This window comes from Ostrea edulis, chromosome 3 (assembly GCF_947568905.1).
Source record: "Ostrea edulis chromosome 3, xbOstEdul1.1, whole genome shotgun sequence".
Classification (NCBI taxonomy): domain Eukaryota; kingdom Metazoa; phylum Mollusca; class Bivalvia; order Ostreida; family Ostreidae; genus Ostrea; species Ostrea edulis.
The window spans coordinates 346,615-357,998 of record NC_079166.1 but is presented as its reverse complement, the minus strand read 5'-3'; the positions used below and the strand labels follow the sequence as shown (position 1 = coordinate 357,998).

At 34.2% G+C, this 11,384-nt stretch overlaps 1 long non-coding RNA gene across 1 annotated transcript; it reads right to left on the bottom strand.

Annotated features, from left to right (window-relative positions):
- Positions 1 to 4,289: 4,289 nt before the first annotated feature.
- LOC125677013 (uncharacterized) lies at positions 4,290 to 10,756 on the bottom strand. Its single transcript, XR_008801541.1, has 4 exons — positions 10,449 to 10,756; positions 6,212 to 10,278; positions 4,922 to 5,094; positions 4,290 to 4,812 (listed from the first exon to the last, which is right to left on the bottom strand). It is a non-coding gene; the product is annotated as an uncharacterized LOC125677013 (long non-coding RNA).
- Positions 10,757 to 11,384: the final 628 nt, after the last annotated feature.

Genomic DNA, 11,384 nt, shown 5'->3' with positions numbered 1-11,384 from the left:
GATTAAACGTCTGGTATATCCATGGGGCCGTGTTTGCCCAAATGTCTATTTTGTATTGCTTATGGGAGTTATGAGATTATCACTGTTCGTTATCTTCATCTCTCAGTAATAAGAACAATAATGGAACAGAAATAGCATCAAAGATCGATTGTTTAGTCATATCTTGATCAGGGAAATGAAGTAATCCTTAGTTAAATCCAGTATGTAAAGAACTGCATAAGAATTGATACGAAACATGCTAAGCGGCCTTTAAACTAGTCGTATCTTGTATTTGCAAACTAGATCGTTATAACAACCATAGAATTAGCGAAAACAAAAAAATTGAAAACCATGTAACCCCTGAATTAAAAACAAAGTCTTTTGGATTTTCTATAGGCACAGATTGTGTTCCTTCATTATCTCACCTGTTTTCATATTTTTACGAGGCAGAATTCATTCAAAAGCTTCTACATCAAAAGAAAAATCGCTTGATATGTCCTTGAACTCGACATTTACATAGAGTGACGAAATTGAATCTATTTACAATAAACATTTTCATAAATATGTCGATTCGATATACCGGTATCCCGCAAATTCTATGGTCGTTATAACAATATAATGTCTCTTCGGTGATGCTCAAGCTGCAATATCGGAAATCCGAAATAATATTAAACTTGTAAGAATGAAAACAGAGAGTGCCAAAAACTGGAGTCAAATTCGTCTAAAGATCAGAACAATGCATTATGGAAATAATCCTTAATTTTGAAATGAATTTCTAAATTTTATCATATCAATTAAATATGCATCTGCATATTCATATCCATCCTCATTTCCTAAGCTCCCTGACGCAGTAAGTAGAAGAATTTGTCGTTTCCTGGGAAACAGAATTGGTCATTTGAATTTACAATACTTACATAATAGAAGAAGGATATAGTGACACTATCTGACTGCCAAACTATGCCTGATTTACATCTTGTTAATCTGCAAACTTTATCATCACTAACAAATTAAGCATACTTCATCATCACGGCATGAGAACATAGATGTTTGTAATACGGGCGTTATTGGCTGTTCTTAATAGTAATATTGTCATGTTTGGATAAAGAAGGACAAATAGTGACATATTGACTTGTGTCTTCCGGTATATCATTAGACTATTGTTCATTTAGAAAGCCAATCACGGTATATAAACATCGGTCTTAGTTTTACAAGACAATAATCAACTTACACTGGAGAATTTAGTAAGATAAAGGATTAATCGAAGTTTTTCGGATATATAGCAATCTATCGTTTTCTCTGTTACTTCTCACGGACTCTCGGGTCTAGAGAAAACTCGAACGTTTCCATGTAATGATATAGGTGCAATAAGGTCAAACTTGCATGAAGTAATGAAAGGTGAAGGTAACGATGTGATTAATCTCATATCTCCTATAAGCAATAAAAAAGAGATAGTTGGGCAAACATGGACCAGCCTCCCCCGTATGCTGATCAGGAAGTAACCCATGGTCAAATTCAGTATGTAAAGAAAGGTGTAATACTTGGTATGAAAGGCGTTAGACAACATTCAGTCGAAAGACAGTTTTTATTTTCAACTTAAATTACGATAACCACCATAAAGGTTCTGAAATTCTTACTTTAAAGACCCAACTTTAAGTTAGCGCCCCCAAATTTTACCTGTGTCGCGATCAATGATAAGCCGCTGGTCAATCAAACTTTTAACAATAGAGCTTAGGTTGATTGACGTTTGCAGAGACGGTGGTCTACAGCTACCTGAGAAAGATGTTTTGATAACAATCATGGCTAATGATGACCGGCAGTCTTCAGATCTTGAGGAAAGCTCCGGTATACCTGAGTTTTGATAGCATTGACTCGCACCTAGAATATTTTAATTTCTAACGCCCCCTACACAATGCAATTTATCATCGTATTTTCTCTCTCCATCTTTATACATGTTATTATAGATTAAACAATCAGAAATCAAACAATAATAATAATTTAAAAAAAAACTTAAGTTATTGGAATGTTTTCTATTAATGATTTATTGTGGCTTTATATTTATAAAAACATGAACAATTCTTTATTGGTGCAGCACATCAACATGTATAATGGTTATATTGCCCATGCGTAAAACTGTTACAGTAGTTTAAAAAAATGCTTCTGTTTGAGATACCACATGGATTATGAATTACACAATCAGAAATCAAACAATAGTAAAAAAGCATAAATAAGTTATTGAGACATTTCTATTTATAATTTATCACGGCTTTATATTTAGAGAGTTACTGAGATATTTCTATTTATAATTTATCAGGCTTTATATATATATATATATATATATATAGAGAGAGAGAGAGAGAGAGAGAGAGAGAGAGAGAGAGAGAGAGAGAGAGTTATTGAGATATTTCTATTTATAATTTATCCCGGTTTTATATTTATAAAGATAAAGAGAGAGAGGGGGGGGAGAGAGAGAGAGAGTTATTGAGCTATTTATAATTTATCACGGTTTTATATTTATAAAGAGAGAGAGAGAGAGAAATGTGTAATACTGTAGCAATAATATAGAATATCTGATGAAATAATATGGCATGGCAATAGTGTTGCATACGTATGGCAATAATTACTCATTTAGTCAATGATTGAGAGTAAGGGAGAGAGAGAAAAGGGGGGGGGGTAGACTAGCTATGTGTCAGCTTCTGTTTGGAATACCATCGTTACACAAACACTACGTCCACAGAAACCCTAAAGAGAGAGAGAGAGAGAGAGAGAGAGAGAGAGAGAGAGGGTGTAGACTTCGTGTCAGTTTCTGTTTGGGATGCCATCGTTACATCAACACTACATCCACAGAAACCCTAAAGAGAGAGAGAGAGAGAGGAGGGGGGTAGACTTCGTGTCAGCTTTTGTTTGGGATACCACCATTACGCAAACACTACAGCTACAGACACCCTACAGACGGCCCATATTGAGGGGTATCTTGATCATTCTTCATTTGGTTGTACATGTACACAGATCTACTTGGATTTATTCATTCTCTCGAAACATGGATATTTTACCTACTACAACCACGACACCGCGAACTCACAGGACACCAGGAAGTGCCCGGAAACGCCGGGTAATATTATATTTAGGAAATTATTTATATACGATATACAACAATTTAATTAGAAGTTTTAAAAAGCAAAGGTTTAGAAATGGGCTAAACCTGTCATTTGCAATACATAAATATGACCAAGTTTGAAGGTTTACGGGAAATAGAAATGCGGTATGCATGTAGGTAGAAATTTTAATTTTTTTGTTGTTGCACAAATCAAGACACTAAGCATAATTTGTAATAACCTGAGAAATTTCCTGTGTATATCATAAAAATATACACAACAACCGATCTCTTGGCCAGGTAAATTCCAGGTAAATAACATTGACCATGGATAAGCTCCGCCCACATTCAGTGATCCGTGGAGCAACCGTACGGTGTTTTTTTTTTTGGGGGGGGGGGTCTTTAAGGATGGAGTCTTGTCAACTTCATTGTAATTAAAAAGTTTTCATTTTTTCACAGAATGTGCATTAAAATACACATAATTTTGCGTCAAAGTGAGCGGAAGTTCACTTTCTAAAAATAGCACTTTTTCCGGTTAAATTTGCAAAATTGAACCATACCTTACACAAGTGTTCATAGAAAAAATTCTTGATATTGATTTTCAAATATTTTATTATGAATATACAGTATGATGTAGCAATTGTATATTTTAGGGAAATTTTTTATTAATATATACCCAAAACTTGTTCCTATTCTAATTCGAATTTCCTCTGTCTAATTTTAAAATTTTACTTTTTTGAGCCAAAACAATAAAAGTTCTTATGAAAATTATACAATGACCATATATTTACAAATTCCTATAATTTTGCCTAAAGATAGGCAATTCCTTATAGTTTATTCCTCAAGGAAAAAAATTGCAGGTCATCACCCATTTAAGAAAGTAATTTTAATTAAAATAATGAGATTTATTTCAAATTCAAATTTTAAATTCATTTAAAGCGACTACATTTACAATATCAAAATTTATTAGTGTTACAAGCAAATTATCAGTCATAAATTGCTATGATGCTTTGAAAAATATGATTTTTTTTCTAAGCAACAATCACAAGCTAGCTGCTTTCGTGGACTAGAATTTTCAAGCAGTCTAATCCGAATTTTCTCCATCATTAGTTCTTAAAACTGAAATACAGTTCTTTTTAAACTTATTTTTAATTATAACTTAGTTTGATCACTGTTCGTTATCTTCACCTTGCATTTTAATAAATAAAAACACATTGTGTTGAAATTGACTCATTTTCATTTGAAATGGAAATTTAATAGAATAATTTCATTTGGTACATGTACATTAATTTATATCAAAATTCAGAGAACAATATCACCACCGTGTACATCATTACTGGTGCAGCTTGCACATAATTTTTGCAGTTACTATCCAATTCTTGCAATAATCTCTCTCTCTCTCTCTCTCTCTCTCTCTCTCTCTCTCTCTCTCTCTCTCTCATAAACAGAACATGTTAAATTGAGTATAGTATACAATAAACATTCATATTTGTTAACATTCATACATTGCTATTATAAATGCAGAATTACTTTAGTTTGAAATTTTGAAACAAAATCAAGAGGAGCATCCATTTTCCAAGGATTGACTTCTACATTTTTAATTTTTGCTAAACATATTTCCATTAACATTTTCGATTTCTGTTATTTCTGAGTCTTTTGCTGTTATAGGTATTTTTAGAAAGGTATAGATGGGAAACTTTTCTTCACCACACATGGCAGCTGTGTAATATGAGAATTTCTAGCTGGAAAATGAATGAACACCAAAATATAATACATGTATTCATTTAAGAACTTCTTTTCTCAACTGAACAATCAATTTGAATATTGGGCAGGTAGTAAAAAGTAACAAACCCAGTCCTTTTGATTCCAAGTCAAAGAATACAAGAGGAATATGTTGCTGGCTGGAGTGCTGTTTGACAGTTGGCTCTGGTGCATGTACTATTGTCATATCAATCTCCTCAAATGCAATCTCACACTTGAAATGTTCTCCTTCTTTCATCTCCATCAGTACTGTTGATTGCTTCCTAAAATTTTGATAGTCGTCATTATCTAGATTTAATGAAATGTTGTGATGAGAAGTCTACATTTTTAATAAAAGAAATGTATCAATTTTTTTTTTAATTTGGAAATTAAATCTTCCGCCAGTTCTCCACTGTAAATTTACCCTAGGGTTTTCATATACCTTGTGAAAAAATTAGTTCAATAAATTAAACATGCATAGAACGTTTTCAATATTTTTTTTTTTGCAATTTCAATTTAATAAAACATTGAATACTTATGAGCATCTAAATTCCTATCGTCCTTTCTACAGCAATTTAGCCCATCCAAAACAGTGGGCATCTAAGTGACATTGGACACATCTGATCAGTCCACCATAGAAAGAATTGTTATTTCAATATAAAATGAAAAGCATTCTATCCCTTCATTTCATGAATGCATTTTCACATCTCAAAAATATTTATAATAGTTAAAAATAATTGATTCTCAAAACAATCACTTATTTAAAAAAAATAAAAAAGACTTCTGTAATTTGTTCATGATCAAACCCATTCCATTCAATAAGAGCAATTAAGATTTAATGTTTTTGAAATCCACATCATACATTATAATTTACTAATTTTAGACCTGACTGGGACACCATACTGTTTCTCTTTAATTATAAACACATTTAATATAGTGGTTTTGTTGATAATGATCAACCCTATTACTTTTAATAAGAGCCAATTCTTAAAAAATCCACATCAGATGATTTACTAATTTTAGACCTGCCTGGGACACCATACTTTTTCTCTCTAATTATAAACACATGAGCACTGGAATGGGGTTTTGAGAAAATGTACATCTTTAATGCACGCAATTATCATTGTTTCATTGACGATGTTTAATTTGGTTGATACATAATTACGTCAGAGTACCTGAGTATTAAAAATTCATGTGAATGTGCGTGTATTTACACTGCACTGACTAGTAAAGAGTCCTGATGTATAAACTACGTACATGTAGGTTATACATGTGTACACAAATATTTTGCAGGCCTACGATTTTATAGAGTATATACACAGGAGTTGTATTGGCCTTACGAAAGATAATAATTAAAGATTTACTATTCCCAAAAGAAGAGATGGTGTACATTTCACTTACATTTTCTTCGTGTGTGACAGTATTATTGTCATTTGACATGTCGCGTCGTCTGTCGGTGCCAGGTGTGTAGCGATGCTGTTGATGTCTTTATCGGAGGAAAACTCAGGAAATTGCATAATCATGCTGTAAAAGAACAATGCTTTTCTCCCACGTTCGCAAGAGCTAAGATGGTTGTCGTAAGTTTTTTCGTGCGTTTATCGAAGCATTGAAAATTCAATGAATTCTGCTAGGAAATAATACAAAATTGCTATTTCTATTTCAATAAAATCATTTATTGTTTATTCTCCAAAAACTAACAACAGAAATTTTACGTCACTCAAACTATGGAGACCCTCTTACGTTAAAAAACGCTGACAAGTCTCCATCCTTAAACGGAACTATTGGAACCCTGAAATATCCGACGTCTTCCCTTACAGCCCGCCTCGAATTGAAATTTTATCATACGCAGATCACATACTCACAAATCGAATTAGTCCGAGACATAAACACAATATGCAAGTGATATTAGAATATTGCTACATAACTTTGGGATGTTGACGTAAGTATGTATATAAAGCACCGACATAGCCATGAACTCTTAAATAAACACAACTGCCCTAAGTGAAGAATAGTTAGTATAAAGCACAGACAATTTCACTTTATTTTATTTGGATACCCAGTTCCGCCTCTAGCTGTAGCAATTATTTCTCCCGAATTTTGCTAATTAACATTAGGCATGCTCGAATAATTGTATCTTTGGCGCATAGGACTGTTCGAGATGAATTCCAGCTCCACGAGGTCACCAAACCGCTTTCGAAATACTTTTCTATGAAGCTGCATATCTTCTTGTCCCCTAAGATATTACGACATAATTACTGCCATATATTCATGATATTCTAAGGAATTTAATTCTGTTCATTAATAAATATTTTATTCATTTTATTTTGTGTCATGATAATATAATGTTCATCATCATTTATTACATTTTGATTTCAAAGTCCGAATTCATGTAACCATTGTTAGATACCAAGGTCTAGGGATCGTGAATGATAGAGTTGGACAAATCGTAAAGGTTACATTCATACAACAAATATTAAAATAAAAGTACCACCACATAACATCGTGCGTATCTTTGGTGTACTTAGAAACGTATCACAGAACAAAATATCAGTTGTCCGGAATGAACTTACTGTCGAATGTAGAATGTGAATGATATTTGGACAAGTTGTAAAACATTTGTTCAACAAATATTGAAATGCAAGTAGCACCAACATAGCATCGTGCGTATCTTTGGTGTACCGCAGAACAAGTATCAGTTGTCCGGACTAAAGTTACTGTATATGGAGTTGATTGTTCTTAAGCAAGTACCCAGCCACTACCATGTTGTTCAACATAAGCAAAATTGAGGAAAACTACATGCTTACACGTACGACTCTTCAGCACAAAATTAAATATTTTTACCGAGTAGAAATCAAGTGAAATTCATTATTAACAATTGAAGGTATGTTGAGTCATTTAAGTTATTCTTTCCATTTACAAAGCGAGTATGCTGGACCTGCGTACACAACGTCAACTTGTCGTCAAGGATATCCTTGTGTAAATCTGGATCCTTATCGACAGTCGAGCGATTTGACTTTATTTTAATGTTGATTACATTTGAAAAAAAAAGATTATTAGGGTGACTTAGGTTTTCCTCATCGTCCCAAGTCACTTGTAATGTTAACATCTGAAGATGTTATCCACGTTGAATATTCTGCATTGGATACTAGATCAAGCTATGAATATTTCAATCAGTATGTTTTTGGAATCTGGATTTTTTTTTAATACTTAGAATTCATTTTTGCTTTCGTTTTCAGATAAAACTTTTTCCGAGTGTTATGTAAATCCTACTTCATTTGTTGTGTCCAAAATCTCGTGTATCCTATGATCTTCATTAAATGGATATTCATGTACATCAGAAGAATAAAGTAAACATTGTCCTTATCAAATACACAGAAAGAACCTGATTGCTTGAGAGTTACCGTTAAGACTGAGTAAATCAAAGCAGTGTACATTTTCCTCCGAAGATCTAGCTGTCCAGCTTTCATCGGGTGCATCTTGTGGTCATTGTCTTATTCTTATACTTGTATATTTCTACAAAAATAAACAACATAAAGCCGAATCAAGATTCCCCTTGCTGCTCGGTTACAATATGGCACTGCGAGAAGAAAAAAACCCATCATATCTGGGCATTGAATACCCCGAAATTTATTTCCAAAGATAGCAGGAAATGGAGCTAATATCTTTTGTGAACCATCAACCCTAGGAATCTGTAAAGCCACTGTGAGTATTTCTCCTACCGACGTTACATGGCATTTAAAAGTCCGATGCTTGTGCGGTGACAGTGAATAGATTCCATAGTGAGTACTTGTTGTACCGTTGTTACCTGTGTTTTCAACACGAAGAAAGCTGATCTACAACAAAGAGTTCGCGAATTGGAAATGGAATTGTTAGAGGCGAAACACAATTCAAAAACTGTAATTGAGAAACAAGTTTTTCTTCCCGAAACTAGAAAAATTAAGACATTTTCTGGACACCCCGTATCAAAATCTGACTTATCTATTGATGATTGGATTGATGAACTTGAAATTACTTTCTCAGCTAGAAAATACACAGATTCACAGAAGGTTGACTTGATTTATTCACATCTAGAGGGCCAGGTCAAAGAAGAAGTGAAGTTTTGTCCAGAAATTCGTCATTCACCATACGCTATATTAGATTGTTTGAAATCGGCATTTTGAACTCCGGAATCCGTTACAACTCTGCAGCAGAGGTTTTTTGAACGAAACCAGGAACATTCAGAAACAATCAGACACTATTCATACGAATTACTGGATCTCTACCAAATTGTGCTCAGAAAGAACAGTAGTGTGTTTCCGAACAAAAACATTACCCTATGAGAACAATTTGCTAATGGTCTTCGTGATCCGTTTCTAAGGAAGGAAGCAAAGAGACTATTGCGGAATAACCCTACAGAATTTCACAGATTCCGAGATGAAATCATACTTTTAGCGAAGAGGAGGAGACTACGGACAAAAGACCCGCTACTCTGCTAGCAAGTAATCCGAACACGATCAGCGATCAGCCCAGTTTAAATAGTTTGTGATATTGGATGTACAAACACAAGTCAACATCGCATTCGACTTGTTGATCATAAGACAATATCTCAACAATACCGTCGCATCCCTCCATCCCAATTTGAAGAAGTAAAGCAACACATTCTGAAACTACTTGTTAATGGTGTCATTCGTGAAAGTGCAAGTCCTTTCGCTTCACCCATTGTTCTCGTTCGGAAGAAAGATAACTCTTTACGACTATGTGTAGGTTATCTGCTCGGTTACACTAGTATTAATTTCTTTTTTCATCTGTAGTGTTAGAGGACATAATTATGCATCTATTTAATGTATTGGTTGATTTGTGTTGCTTATGTTGTGTTGACACTAACAGAAAAATCAAGTTTAATTGAATAAATTTTAAGTGCAAAAAGGTCATGTTTAGAACACTGTAGCTCAATTACAAGCGTTGCGACCCCAGTTTGTCTTTGTAATTTCCTAATTCTCCTTCAATGTAGAAATCAAAAATATACTTCCCAAAACATTGACATTACTCCAAATGTCAGGTGCGAACCTCTTTAAGGAACCCATTTCTTCTAAAACGTTTGAAGATTTCAAAAATTTTAGGAGAGTATATGACAAAAACATACTCCTTCCTTTGAAAGCAGTTCGATAACAGTTGAGCGTTAAGAAAGATATTTAATGTGAGTCCCTTAAAGTTCTGATAAGAGCCCCATATACTGTACAGTTCCCACTATGTTCCCGGTAATCCAGGCTCTCCTTTCCTTCCGATTAGTCCCGGGAGTCCAGGTCGTCCAGGTTCACCTTTGTCTCCCTTTGGTCCTTGTTGTCCTGGTAGCCCACTGACTCCGGGTTCCCCAGGTCTTCCTAGGAGTCCATCAAAGCCAGGTGGTCCTCTTTCTCCCGGAACTCCGGGTAAACCAGGTAGCCCCCGTAGTCCTCCATGTCCCCCAATTTGTCTCGTCCCCACTAGATCTTGATATCAATAAGTTAATATACATCACCTACACGTGCACACTATTTCCTTATTGTTTTGAATGCATCCATATTGAGATGTTTTCTTGTTTTATTTTTCAGAGTCTGATAAAGTAAGCATACAGTTGAAGATATTGAAATACAGGACAGTATAATATATATGGACTTACCACTGAGATCTTTAATCTTCTTATCCACGCGCTGTAATTCCTTTTGAGCAATGGCAAGTTGATACGGACACGCAGATAAATCTTTCTCATCGTTACTGTCCCATGTTATATACTGACTGAACACGTTATTGCCGATTAAAACAAAACTACAGGCTACAATCACCGACACTTTCATATTTTCTGATTTTTTATTCTTCCATGAAAGGCAGAGGCATTCGTGTTATTACAGATAATACTTGAGACAAATGAGCTGTGTTTAAGTAGGCACAAATAGGTTAATACGGTACTTCCTTATACTCAGATGCCCAGGATGCAGTTAAACGCTTCAGGATGTATATTGAAATGGGTTCTTTAAATACTAATACATCTAGCGTGCGTATTTGGTGTCTTTATTCATATGATCAATGTTTTTACCAGGCCCAATTGTCAAAGTTTTTTAATTTTGATACATGTAGATACCCTGTATGTCGATGACAAAAAGGTTAGTTAAAGAACAGGGATAAATTCCATAACCCCTGCAAAGAATACGAAATTACCTAAAGAGTGTGGTCAGCTAATTATAGTTCTTAGTAATTAAAAAACCAAAGTGGGGTCACCATAGCAACTCTTGACAATTCCCTAACAAATAAGAGACTTTTTATTATGGTAACCGATTTATGCCATTCGTCGTCTTTTCGTTATTTTGAGACGAAAAGACAACAAACAAAAAGACGACCAAACGACAATTAGCTACAAAACAAAAAGATAACAAAATTGACCGCTAAAGTATGGTTGTTCTTTATCGTCTGTTCGCGTCTTTTTTTTTATTTTGTCGTATTTTCATTATTTCGGGGCGAAAAGTGGCTTATCTTTGTTTTGGCCTCTTTTCGCAGACGAAAACATACACATAACACAAAAGAAAGAAACACATAAAGTTAGATGGGAGTAGTGACTCTT